At 50.8% G+C, this 13,981-nt stretch overlaps 1 protein-coding gene across 1 annotated transcript in view; it reads left to right on the plus strand.

Moving 5' to 3' along the window:
* Positions 1-13,981, plus strand: part of PCGF3 (polycomb group ring finger 3) — a 396,460-nt gene that overhangs the window by 8,683 nt on the left and 373,796 nt on the right. The gene's annotated exons all lie outside the window — the stretch shown is intronic.

Consider the following 13,981-nt stretch of genomic DNA (forward strand, 5'->3'; position numbering starts at 1 on the left):
CCACCACATCACCCACCAGTCCTTCCCTGTTGGTGAAGAGGAGGTCAAGCATAGCCTTGCCCCTGGTAGGCTCTCGCAGCACCTGGGATAAGAAGCTGTCCTCCATGCATTCTAAAAACCTTCTAGACTGTCTCCTCTCTGCCGTGTTGAGATCCCAGCAGATGTCAGGCAGGTTGAAGTCACCCATGAGAACAAGGTCCGGAGATCTTGAGACAGCCCTAAGCTGCCTATAGAATGCTTCGTCAACATCTTCCTCCTGGTTGGGTGGTCTATAACAGACTCCAACCAGGGTGTCTGCCCTGCTGGTCTTCCCTCTAATTCTTATCCACAAGCATTCAACCCGATCATCCCTAGCCTCCATCTCAATGGCATCTAGTGCCTTCCTGATGTAAAGGGCCACCCCTCCACCCCTTCTTCCTCGCCTGTCTCTCCTGAAGAGCTTGTAACCGTCAATTGCAGCGCTCCAGTCGTGTGAGTCGTCCCACCACGTCTCTGTGATGGCAACTATATCATAATTTTCCTGCTGCATCAAGGCTTCCAGCTCCTCCTGTTTGTTACCCATGCTTCGTGCATTAGTGTACATGCACTTCAGCTGGGCTGCTGGTTTCACCTCCAACTCTAGCTTGTCGCCCCCAGACTCTTGTCTGAGAGGACTCTCTTCAGCCCCTTCCCCCTTCGAAACTAGTTTAAAGCCCTGTCTATGAGACCCGCCAATTCCCTACCCAGGATTTTTTTATCTTTGGGGGACAGTCCGTTCTCATATACAGTGATCTTTCCCCTTCTCTGGGACAGATGTACTCTATCTGTTGCCAGCTGGCCTGGTGCAGTGGAAAGTTTCCCAATATCAAAAAACCCAAAATTCTTTTGACTGCACCAGCCCCTAAGCCACTTGTTAACTATAGCTGCTGACCTGTTCCTTACTGTATTCCCTCCTGCAGTTAAAGGTATTGATGAAAAAATTATTTGTGCCCCTGACCCCTCAACCAGGTCTCCCAGGGCCCTGAAGTCATCTTTGATAGCCCTGGGAGTTCTGGTTGCAACATCATCATTCCCTAACTGCATAACTAGTAAGGGGTAGTAGTCAGAGGGCTGTACCAGTTTAGGCAGCCTACTGGTAACATCATTAACTTGGGCTCCTGGCAGACAACAGAGTTCCCTATGAGATGGGTCAGGCCGACATATAGGGCCCTCCATTCCCCTCAGAAGGGAATCACCAATAACAACTACCCTCCTCTTTTTATTGAGGGAACAGGTCCTGATGCCAGCAGAAGACTGTTTGACCTTAGGCTGCTTTGCCTTAGGCTGTTTAATCTTAGGCTGCTTAGCTTTAGGGAGAACCCCAGATGGTGTGTCCTCCGGCATCAGGACCACCTCACCCTCAATTTCCAGTGCTCCATATCTGTTTTCTAAGAGCAGTGGGGAAGGTGAGGGGAGGCAAGGAGGTTTAACTTTGCGTCTTTTGAGAGTAACCTGCGTCCATTCACCTCTGCTTTTTGAATAACCAGCCTCTGCTGGGGGAGCCTGCAGAGCCTGCTTACTCCCATTCAACTCTTTCCTCTTCTGATTCTGATTCACCTCTTTCCTCTTTTGGTCCATCTCCTTCCTCCTCTGGTTCATCTCTTTCCTCCTCTGGTTCATCTCTTTCCTACATTTCCTTACATTTCTAAGTCTAGCAAACTTATCCCTCAGTCTGGCCACCATATTAAGTAGATAGTCAACCTGCTCACACCTTATACAAGAGTTGCCCCCACTACCCTGCGTCTCAAGGGCCAGGCTCCAGCATTCTCTACAGCCAGATACCTGGACAGCTACCTGCTTCTGTTCTACCTCCGTCTGGGTCGACACTGATTTTTTAAGGGAGATTTTGCTGCGAGTTACAACCATGGCTGTCCCTGGCCACAGCACCTACTGCCAAGCTGTTGTGTTAATTGGAAAGCAGTTAATACAGGCCTTTATCAGTTTCAAGGCCGAAGCCTTGGCAGAAAGCCCAGGAGCTGCAAGCGGCTGCCCGAAGGAGAAGCGGAAGCAAGACTGCAGAAAAGTGCTGGAAAACCCAGTATACCTTCCTGCACTCCCAGTTCAGAAGGTGCTTCCTCCCACTTCACCAATGAAATTAGTTTAGATTCTTCTTTCGTTTACCAACATCCGTCCACCATATTCCCTTTCTTAAGGGGACAGCCCCAACCGGTGACAGCCAGGAAGGGACTTTTTTTAAGGACTTGTAGTGATAGGATGAGAGAGAATAGATCAAAGCTTGAGGAAGGCAGGAGAGAAAGAAGGGGTGGAGGTGTTCCCCTCTATGTAAAGTGGATAGAGTGTGAAGAGTTGTCGCTAAAGAATAGCCATGAGCAGGTTGAAAGTTATGGGTAGGTATTAAGGGTTGGGACAACAAAGGGAGCCTTGTGGTAGGAGTCTACTACAGGCTGCCTGATCAAGCAGAGCCTACTGATGAAGCCTTCTTACTCCAGCTTGAGGAGACATCATGATCACAGGTTCTCATCCTTCTAGGGCATTTTAACCATCCTGACATCTGTTGGAAAAGTAGCATGGTAAGCTGTAGGCAATCCAAGAGGCTCTTAGAGTGCCTAGATGACAACTTAAGAAATTAACAGCTCTACACGAGGTGATGCGAAGGCAGCCTGGACGGCAGCAATCATATGATAGTGCAGTTCACTGTCCTAAGGGTTATGAAGCCCATGAGAAGCATAGTTAGGACTCTAAATTTTAGGAAAGACACCTTACAGCTTTTCAAGGAGTTAGTAAATAGGACCCTGTGGGAAACAGCCCTTAGGGACAAGGGAGTGGAACAGAGCTGGCAGATCTTTAAGGATGCACAAGAGATCTCAATCCCCACATGTAAGAAATTGAGCAAGGAAGGCAAGAGACAACCATGGCTGAGCTGTGACCTGCTGGTCAAACTAAAAGGCAAGTTGGGGCTACACAGGAAACAGAAGAAGGGACAGCCATCCTTGGAAGAGTGTAGGGATGAGATGAGGAAGGCCAAGGCACAGCTGGAACTAAACTTGGCAAGGGATGTAAAGAAAAACAAGAAAGGCTTCTACAGGTACTTTAACCAGAAATGGAAGGTTAAAGAAAGCATCGCCCCCCCAATGAGCAACAGTGGGGAACTAGTATCAATGGATGAGGAGAAGGCTGAGATTCTCAAAAAATTTTGCCTCAGTCTTTACTGACAACCCCTCTCCTCATTGCTCTCATGTTGATGGACCACAAGTTGGAGATCAGAGAGACAAAGTCCCTCCCATTGTAAGTGAAGACAAGGTGTGTGATCATCTGAGGAACCTGAAGATATGCAAGTCTATGGGGCCTGATGAAATGCATCCCAGAGTCCTGACAGAACTAGCTGATGTAGTTGCTAAGCCCTTCTCCGTGATATTTGAAAAGTCCTGGAATTCAGGTGAAGTCCTTGGGGACTGGAAGAAAGGAAACATTACACCTGCTTTTAAAAAGGGAGAAAAGAATACTACCACACCAGGGAACTATCATCCTGTCAGCCTCACCTCTGTGCCTGGGAAGATCATGGAACAGATCCTCTTAGATGACGTGCTAAGGCACATGGAGGACAGGCAAGTGTTGTTAAATTATGTAGGAGAAAAATTAGAGAGGCAAAGGCCCAGTTAGAACTTAAGCCGGCCACCTCTGTGAAAGATAACAAAAAGCATTTTTACAAATATATTAATGCTAAAAAGAGGGGCAAGAAGAATTTCTACTCCTTATTGGACCTGGAGGGGAACACAGCGACTGAAGATGAGGAAAAGGCTGAGGTCCTGAAGACCTTCTTTGCCTCAATTTTTAACAGCAAGGCAGGAGGAGTTCAGGACAAGTGGCCTCCTGAGCTGTGTGACGGGGTCAGGGAGCAGTGTATTGTCCCGGAAATCCACAAGGAATTAGTTTGGGACCTGCTGAGCCACTTGGACACTCACATGTCCATGGGACCAGATGGGATCCATCCTAGGGTGCTGGCAGATAAGCTGGCCAAGCCACTCTCCAGCATTTTTCACGAGTGCTGGCTCACTGGAGAGGTCCCGGATGACTGGAAACTGGCCAATGTGATCTCAATCCACAAGAAGGGTCGGATGGAGGAACCTGGAAACTACAGGCCTGTCAGCCTGACCTCAGTGCCAGGGAAAATGATGGAGCAGATTATCTTGGCGACAATAACTGTGCACCTGAAGGATGGCCAAGGGCTCAGGTCTAGCCAACATGGATTTAGGAAGGGCAGGTCCTGCTTCTCCAACCTGATCTCCTTCTATGATCAGGTGACCCGTCTGGTGGATGCAGTCTACCTGGATATCAGTAAGGCTTTTGACACCATCCCCCACAGCGAACTCCTGCACAAGCTGTCAGCTCATGGCTTGGGCAGCAACCCTCTGTGCTGTGTTAGGAACTGGATGGAGGGCCGAGCCCAGAGAGTGGTGGTGAATGGTGCCACATCCACTAGTGGCGTCCCCCAGGGATCAGTGCTGGGCCCCATCCTCTTTAACATCTTCATTGATGATCTGGATGAGGGGATTGAGACAGTCATCAGCAAATGTACAGATGACGCCAAGTTTGGAGCAGGTGTTGATCTGTTAGAGGGCAGAAGGGCTCTGCAGAGGGAGTTCCACTGACTGGACAGATGGGCAGAGTCCAATGGGATGGCATTCAACATGTCCAAGTGCCGGGTGCTGCACTTTGGCCACAACAACCCCATGCAGAGCTACAGGGTGGGGTTGAAGTGGCAGGAGAGCTCCCAAATGGAGAGGGACCTGGGGGTGCTGATTGACAGCTGCCTAAACATGAGCCAGCAGTGTGCCCAGGTGGCCAAGAAGGCCAATGGCACCTTGGCCTGTATCAGGAATAGTGTGGCCAGCAGGAGCAGGGAAGTCATTGCGCCCTTGTACTCTGCATTGGTTAGGCCGCACCTTGAGTACTGTGTCCAGTTCTGGGCCACTCAGTTTAAGAAGGACATCGAGACACTTGAATGTGTCCAGAGAAGGGCAATGAGGCTGGTGAGAGGCCTTGAGCACAAGCCCTATGAAGAGAGGCTGAGGGAGCTGGATTGTTTAGCCAGGAGAAGAGGAGGCTTGGGGGAGACCTCATTGCCCTCTACAACTACCTGAAAGGTGGTTGTAGCCAGGAGGGGGTTGGTCTCTTCTCTCAAGCAAACAGCACCAGAAGGAGAGGACAGAGTCTCAAGCTGCACCAGGGGAAGTTTAGACTCAAGGTGAGGACAAAGTTCTTCACGGAGAGAGTCGTTCGTCATTGGAATGGGCTGCCCAGGGAGGTGGTGGAGTCCCCGAGTCCCCATCCCTGGAGGTGTTCAAGAGGGGATTGGATGTGGCACTTGGTGCCATGTTTTAGTCATGAGGTATGTGGTGACAGGTTGGACTTGATGATCTTTGAGGTCTCTTCCAACGTTGGTGATTCTGTGAATAGGCACAGAAGTAAAGAATGTCATTAAAGCACCATCGTGGTACAATGTGGACCTTAGTTTTGGCAATTTTACTTGCAAGTTGAAACATTAATAGACCCTTCTAGATAACATTTACTGTTAAACAGGAGACTGCTGCCCTCTTGCTTTCTAATTGGTATCACAGTATTGCCAAGGTTGGAAGAGACCTCGAGGATCATCGAGTCCAACCTGTCACCACAGACCTCACAACTAAAACATGGCACCAAGTGCTACATCCAATCCCCTCTTGAACACCTCGAGGGATGGGGACTCCACCACCTCCCCGGGCAGCCCATTCCAATGACTAATGATTCTCTCTGTGAAGAACTTTCTCCTCACCTCGAGCCTAAACTTCCCCTGGTGCAGCTTGAGACTGTGTCCCCTTGTTCTGGTGCTGGTTGCCTGGGAGAAGAGACCAACCCCTTCCTGGCTACAACCACCTTTCAGGTAGTTGTAGAGAGCAATGAGGTCACCCCTGAGCCTCCTCTTCTCCAGGCTAAACAATCCCAGCTCCCTCAGCCTCTCCTCATAGGGCTTGTGCTCAAGGCCACTCACCAGCCTCGTTGCCTTTCCCCGGACACGTTCAAGTGTCTCGATGTCTTTCTTAAACTGAGGGGCCCAGAACTGGACACAGCACTCAAGGTGCGGCCTAACCAATGCAGAGTACAGGGGCACAATGACTTCCCTGCTCCTGCTGGCCACACTATTCCTTATACAGGCCAGGATGCCATTGGACTTCTTGGCCACCTGGGCACACTGCTGGCTCATGTTTAGGCGGCTGTCAATCAGCACACCCAGGTCCCTCTCCATTTGGGAGCTCTCCTGCCACTTCGACCCCAGCCTATAGCTCTGCACCCGGCACTTGGACTTGTTAAATGACATCCCATTGGACTCCTCCCATCTGTCTAGTTGGTCAAGGTCCCTCGGCAGAGCCCTTCTACCCTCTAACTGACTGACATCTGCCCCTAACTTGGCATCATCTGCAAATTTGCTGATGACTGATTCAATCCCCTCATCCAGGTCATCAATGAAGCTGTTAAAGAGGATGGGGCCCAGCACTGATCCTTGGGGGACGCCACTGTTGACTGGCCGCCAGCTTGATGTGGCACCATTCACCACCACTCTCTGGGCTCGGCCCTCCATCCAGTTCCTAACACAGCACAGAGTGTTGAGGTCCAAGCCACGAGCTGGCAGCTTGGACAGCAGTTTGCTATGGGGGACAGTGTCAAAGGCCTTGCTGAAGTCCAGGTAGACCACATCCACAGGCCTCCCCACGTCCACCTGATGGGTCACCTGATCATAGAAAGAGATCAGGTTGGAGAGGCAGGACCTGCCCCTTTTAAATCCATGTTGCCTGGACCCGAGCCCTTGGCCATCCTTCAGGTGCGCAGTTATTGCCACCAGGATAATCTGCTCCATCATTTTCCCTGGCACTGAGGTCAGGATGACAGGCCTGTAGTTTCCAGGTTCCTCCATCCGACCCTTCTTGTGGATTGAGATCACATTGGCCAGTTTCCAGTCATCTGGGACCTCGCCAGTGAGCCAGGACTGGAGGAAAATGATGGAGAGCGGCTTGGCCAGTTCATCTGCCTGCTCTCTCAGCACCCTAGGATGGATCCCATCTGGTCCCATGGACTTGTGAGTGTCCAAGTGGCTCAGCAGGTCCTGAACTAATTCCTCGTGGATTACCGGGGCATTACACTGCTCCCTGACCCCGTCACCCAGCTCCGGAGGCCACTTGTCCTGAACTCCTTCTGCCTTACTGTTAAAAATTGAGGCAAAGAAGGTGTTCAGGACCTCAGCCTTTTCCTCATCTTCAGTCGCTGTGTTCCCCTCCAGGTCCAATAAGGAGTGGGGGTTCTTCTTGCCCTTCTTTTTAGTGTTAATGTATTTATAAAAATGCTTTTTATTATCTTTGATAGAGGTGGCCATCTTAAGTTCTAACTGGGCCTTGGCATCTCTAATTTTTTCTTCTACATAATCTAACAGCTTCCTTAAACATACCTCAAAGTTTTTCCCTCCTTCCAAAGGCGATACAGCCTCTTTTTTCCCTTTAAATCCTCCAGGAGCTGCTTGCTCATCCAGGCCAGGTGCCGGCTCATCTTGCGGCACATGGGGACTGCCAGTTCCTGTGCCTTCAAGAGCTCCTGTTTGAAGTAGGCCCAACCCGCCTGGACCCCTCGGTTCTTGAGGGCTGCTACCCAGGGAATTTTACAAATAAGTTTGTTTAACAGGCTGACTTTTGCCCTCTGGAAGTCCCAAGGTGAAGATTCTGTTGGTCCTTCTCCCTATCTCCCTGCATACTGAAAACTTCACTATGTCGTGGTCACTGCACCCTAGGCAGCCTCCCACCATCACATCTCCCGCCAGCCCTTCCCTATTGGAGAACAGCAGGTCAAGAAGAGCCTGTCCCCTGGTAGGCTCACATAACAGCTGCATCAGGAAGCAGTCCTCTATGTATTCCAGGAATCTTCTGGACTGCTGCCTCTCTGCTGAATTAAGTTCCCAGCAGATATTTGGCAGGTTGAAGTCGCCCACAAGGACAAGATATAGTGAAGAGCTGATTGGGAACAGTCAGCATGGCTTTGCCAAGGGCAAATCCTGTCTGACCAACCTGGTGGCCTTCTATGAGCAGGTGACAAAATTAATAGATGAGGGGCGAGCAACTGATGTCGTTTACCTGGACCTGAGCAAAGCCTTCGACACTGTCCCGCACCACATCCTGGTCTCCAAACTGGTGACACATGGGTTTGATGGGTGGACCACTAGATGGATAAGGAACTGGCTTGATGGCCGCACCCAAAGAGTGGCTGTCAATGGCTCCATGTCCCAGTGGAGGCCAGTGACAAGCGGAGTCCCTCAGGGATCAGTCCTGGGACCTGTCTTGTTCAACATCTTTGTGGGTGACATGGACAGTGGCATGGAGTGCACCCTCAGCAAGTTTGCTGATGACACCAAGCTGTGTGGTGCAGCAGACACGCTGGAGGGAAGGGAGGCCATCCAGAGGGACCTTGACAGGCTGGAGAGGTGGGCACAAGCCAACCTCATGAGGTTCAATAAGAGCAAGTGCAGGGTCCTGCATCTGGGTTGAGGCAATCCCAGGCACAAATACAGGCTGGGCAGTGACTGGCTGGAAAGCAGCCCTGAGGAGAGAGACTTGGGGGTGCTGGTGGACAAAAAGCTCAACATAAGCTCTCAATGTGCACTTGCAGCCCACAAAGCCAATCAGATCCTGGGCTGCATCAGGAGAAGTGTGGCCAGCAGGTCGAGGGAGGTGATCCTCCCCCTCTACTCAGCCCTGGTGAGACCCCCCCTGGAGTACTGCATCCAGTTCTGGAGCCCCTATTACAAGAGGGATGTGGAGGTGCTGGAACGTGTCCAGAGAAGGGCCACAAGGATGATCAGAGGGCTGGAGCACCTCTCCTATGAGGACAGACTGAAGGAGTTGGGGCTGTTCAGTCTGCAGAAGAGAAGGCTCCGAGGAAGGCTGGGGAGGGACTTCTCAGGATATCAGGTAGTGATAGGACTAGGGGGAATGGAATGAAGCTGGAGGTGGGGAGATTCAGGCTGGATGTGAGGAGGAGGTTCTTCACCATCAGAGTGGTGAAGCCCTGGAATGGGTTGTCCAGGGAGGTGGTCGAAGCCCTATCCCTGGGGGTGTTTAAGACCAGGCTGGATGAGGCTCTGGCCAGTGTGATCTAGTGTGGGGTATCCCTGCCCAAGGCAGCGGGGTTGGAACTAGATGATCCTTGTGGTCCCTTCCAACCCTGACTGATACTGTGATACTATGAAGATCTGATGTTCTTGAGACAGTCTCCAATTGTCTGTAGAATAATTCGTCAGCCTCCTCATCCTGGTTGGGTTGTTTATAACAGATTCCAACCAGGATGTCAAGATTTGTTAGGCTGCCCTCCGATTTTAACCCACAGGCTCTCAATCCCTTCTTTCTCCACCTCAAGTTGTGTGGCAGAGAGTGACTCTCTAATATACAGAGCCACCCCTCCTCCTCTTCTCCCTCGCCTGTCTCTCCTAAAGAGCCTGTAACCCCCCAGTGCAGCACTCCAATTGTGTGTGTTATCCCACCATGTTTCTGAGATGACGACTACATCGTAGTCACCCTGGGGGACCAGGACTTCCAGCTTCTCTTGCTTATTGCCCATGCTGCATGCATTGGTGTACATGCACTGCAGCTGGGCTCCCGACTTCTCAATTGCCCCTAATTTGTGCCCTACTCTGGGCCCTCTGCAGAGGGCCCAATTTCCTCACCTACCCCCTTCTGACCTAGTTTTAAGCCCTCCTAATGAGCCCTGCCAACTCTAGTGCTAGGATTCTCTTACTCTTTCTAGACAATTGTACCCCATCGGGACCCAGCAGGTCGGGTTCAGTAAAAGTTGTCCTATGATCAAAGAAACCAAAATTCCGTTGCTGGCACCATCCCCTGAACCAATTGTTGATGGTGTGGGTTCTCCCATTCCTCTCAGTGTACACCCCTGCCACTGAGGGAACTGAGCAGAACACCACTTGAGCTCCTGCCCCATCAATCAATTGTCCCAGGGCCTTGAATTCTTTTTTAATTGCCCTGGTGCCTTTCTTGTCAATTTCGTCACTCCCTGCTTGTATTACCAGCAGAGGGTAATAGTTAGAGGGCTGGATTAATTTAGGGAGTCTCCTTGTGATGTCCCGAATCCGCGCCCCGGGTAGGGAGCAGACCTCCCTGTGGGATGGGTCGGGATGACATATGGGTCCCTCAGTACCCCCCAGGAGCGAGTCCCCAACAACTCTAACCCTTCTCCTTTTCTTTGTGGAGCTGGTCATTATAGTTGGTGGGGACTGATTGGCCTCGGGCTCCACTCTGGATGGCTGCTTCTCAGCCCTCTCATCCTTACTGCCCTCAGCTTGCAGGGCCTCATACTTATCATGCAAGGGCAGCGGAGGAGAAGGAGGAGAGGGCCGGGATGGATTTCTCTTGCCACCCCTGGCAGGGACCTGTATCCATCCCTCTGCGTTTCCGGGGACCCTTCCCTCAGCAGGGGAGATTTGCAGAGCCTTCTCCCACATATCTAACTCCCTTTTGCTTTCTCTTATTGACCACAGCCTGGACACCTTCTCTTTCAGGTCGTCTGCTTCATCCTTCAGCTCTGCCACCAGACTGAGGAGGAAGTTCACCTGGTCACACCTGACACAGGTGTTCTCTCTTTCCTCCTCTATTCCAAGTGCCAGGCTGAAGCACTCTCTGTAGCTGGGAGCCTGGACTCCTGCATGCTGATGAAGCAAGTTTGTCTGGGTAGATGCTGTTTTTCTACCCTTTGTCCGAGTGACTACCATAGTTAGTTTGGTTTTTGGTTGTGTTTTTTTTGTGGTTTGGTGTTGTGTTTGTTTTTCTTTTTTTTTTTTTTTTTTTTGGAACCAGCTGAAAGGCTAGCTCCCCAACCAAAATGTCACCGGGCAGGATTTAAAGCTCCCGCGGCTGACGTCAAGCTCCCATTCCCCCGCAGCCTCACGCGAGCACAATCCTGCCAGCCCCCCCCACCAGGAGTTCTCCCGACCTGCGAAATCCCGAAAGGAAGGCAAAAAGTCTAGCAGAAATTCACAATTCAAGCGTAGCGGTCCCGAGCACTGGGTCCGATCAGCTCCCGAACCAAAATGGTGCCGTGCGCACAGCCCGGGTGGGATTTAAACCTCCCACGGCTGATGTCAAGCTCCTGTTCCCGTGCAGGCTCGCGAGGGCACGATGCTGCCGGACCCCCCCCACCAGGAGTCCTCCTGACCTGCGAAACCCCGAAAGGAAGGCAAGAAGTCTAGCAGAGATTCATAATTCAAGCGTAGCGTTCCCGAGCACCAGGTCCGATCGGCTCCCGAACCAAAATGGTGTTAGCAATGTTTTGACTTTATTAATTAACTCTGTGTATGTTCATTTGTCTTAAGTGTAGAATCATAGAACTGTTGCGGTTGGAAGAGACTCTTGAGATTATCAAGTCCAACCACCTGCCTAGAGCTCACAATCCCACCACTACTGCTAAGCTGTTAGCACTAAACCTTTTTCCTGAGCATCACATCCACACAACTTTTAAATACCTCCAGGAATGGTGACTCCACTAGTTCCTTGGGCAGCCTGTTCCAATGCTTGAGAATTCTGTGAAGAAAATTTTCCTAATATGCATCCTGAACCTCCCTTGGCCATACTTGAGGCTGTTTCCTCTTGTCCTGTCACTTGTTACATGTGAGAAGAGACTGACCCCTACCTCACTTCAGTCTCCTTTGAGATAGTTGTAGAGGGTCATGAGGTCTCCCCTCAGCTTCCTCTTCGGAAGACTAGAGAACCCCAGTTCCCTCAGATGTTCCTCATAGGACTTGCCTTCAAAGCCCATCACCAGCTTAGTTGTTCTTCTTTGGACATGCTCCAGCACCTCAATGTCCTTCTTGTAGTGAGGGTCCCAAAACTGAACACATTATTCAAGGTGTGGCCTCATCAGTGCTGAGTAGAGTGGGACAATCACATCCCTAGACCTGCTGGCCGCACTGTTCTTGATACAAACCAGGATGCTACTGGCCTTCTTGACCACCTGAGCACACTGCTAGCTCATATTCAGCCAGCCATTAATCAACACCCCCAGGTTCCTCACCACCGAGCAGCTCTCCAGCCATTTCCTCAAGCCTGTGATGTTGCATGGGGTTGTGGCCCAAGCGCAACACTTAGCACTTGACCTTATTGAATCTCATACTATTGGACTCAGCCCATCTATCCAGTGTGTCCAGACGTCTCTGCAGAGCCTTCCTATCCTCCAGCAGATTGACACGCTGTTGTAGTTTGGGCTGGGTGCCCTCTGCTACGGGGATGTTTCCTGTGTCCAGAAGTCCAACCCAGTGGGTGGACACAGGAAATTATGTATTTCCACCACTATAAATTTTATGACAGGGTCTGGCACTTCCTCTTTTCCTTCCTCTCCGACAGCCAGTAACTGGGGGAGAGGTTCCCCGACCATGGGCCTGGCTAGGCCCAAGGCCACAGGGGGATGGGCAGTCTCAGATCTGGCCAGCTGAGACTAGCCTAGCAGTGGGGGGGGGGGGGGGGGGAGGGAGGAGCCCTGGGGGTTTTGGGTGCACCCTCAGGTGGGGATGGGATCTTTCTGGGACTGTTTTGGGGTCTCTCTTGTCACTGTGTTTCTAGCTTTCTGCACGCATTCACTGTTATCTATTTAAACTTTCCATCACTTTTACAATCTGTTTGAGTCGTTATTTCTGCACGTGGGTTTGCCCCAACCCATTACACATGCCCACCTAACTTGGTGTTATTAACAAACGTACTAAGGGTGCACTCAGTCTCTGCATCCAAATCCTTGATAAAGATGTTAAACAGAACTGCCCCCAGTACTGAGCCCTGGGGAACATTACTTGTAACTGGCTGTCAACTGGATTTAACTCCATTCACCACAACTCTCTGGGCCTGGCTGTTCAGCCAGTTTTTTTACTCAACATAGCATGTATCCAAGCTGTGATCAGTCATATTCTCCATGAGGATGCTGTGGGAAAATGTGGCAAAGACCTTATTAAAGTCAAGGTAGATACCATTTTGGCACCCTTTCCCTCATCCACCAGACAGGTCACCTTGTTATAGAAGGAGATCAGATTGGTCAAACAAGACTTGCCCTTCATAAATCCGTGTTGACTGGGCCAAATTGTCTTCTTGTCCTATGCATTAGTAATCTTTAACTTGATCTTCCTCTACAGTGGGTAATGCTTTACTCTCCCTAGATATTACCCGTTGTGACTGGTTGAGGCTGTGCCTTTAAGAAAGGGAAGATGGTGGATGGAAGTTGGTAAATGAAAAGATGGATCTAAACTAATTTCATTGGTAGATTGGGAGGAAGCACCTTCTGAACTGGGAGTGCAGGAGGGTATCCTGGGCACTCTGGCACTTTTATCTTCAGTCTTTCTTGCGCTCCTCCTCTGGGCAGCAGCTGTTTCTGGGCTTTTGGCCAAGGCTCGACCTTGAAAACTGATAAAACTGCAAGGCCTGTATTAACTGCTTTCCAATCAGAATAGAATAGAATAGAGTAGAATAGAATAGAATAAACCAGGTTGGAGGAGACCTTCAAGATCATCGCGTCCAACCTATCACCCAACACCACCCAATCAACTAACCCATGTAACCAAGCACCCTGTCAAGTCTCCTCCGGAACACCTCCAGTGACGGCGACTCCACCACCTCCCCGGGCAGTCCATTCCAATGGGCAATCACTCTCTCTGTGTAAAACTTCCTCCTGACCTCCAGCCTGAACTTCCCCTGGCACAGCCTGAGACTGTGTCCTCTTGTTCTGGTGCTGGCTGCCTGGGAGAAGAGACCAACCTCTGCCTGTTTACAACCCCCCTTCAGGTAGTTGTAGAGAGTAATGACGTCACCCCTGAGTCTCCTCCTCTCCAGGCTAAGCAGCCCCAGCTCCCTCAGTCTCTCCTCATAGGGCTTGTGTTCCAAGCCCCTCACTAACTTCGTTGCCCTTCTCTGGACTTGCTCCAGCAAGTCAACATCCT

Source organism: Melanerpes formicivorus, unplaced genomic scaffold (genome assembly GCF_026170545.1).
Source record: "Melanerpes formicivorus ecotype bairdi unplaced genomic scaffold, bMelFor1.0.p_v2 SCAF_31, whole genome shotgun sequence".
NCBI lineage: Eukaryota > Metazoa > Chordata > Aves > Piciformes > Picidae > Melanerpes > Melanerpes formicivorus.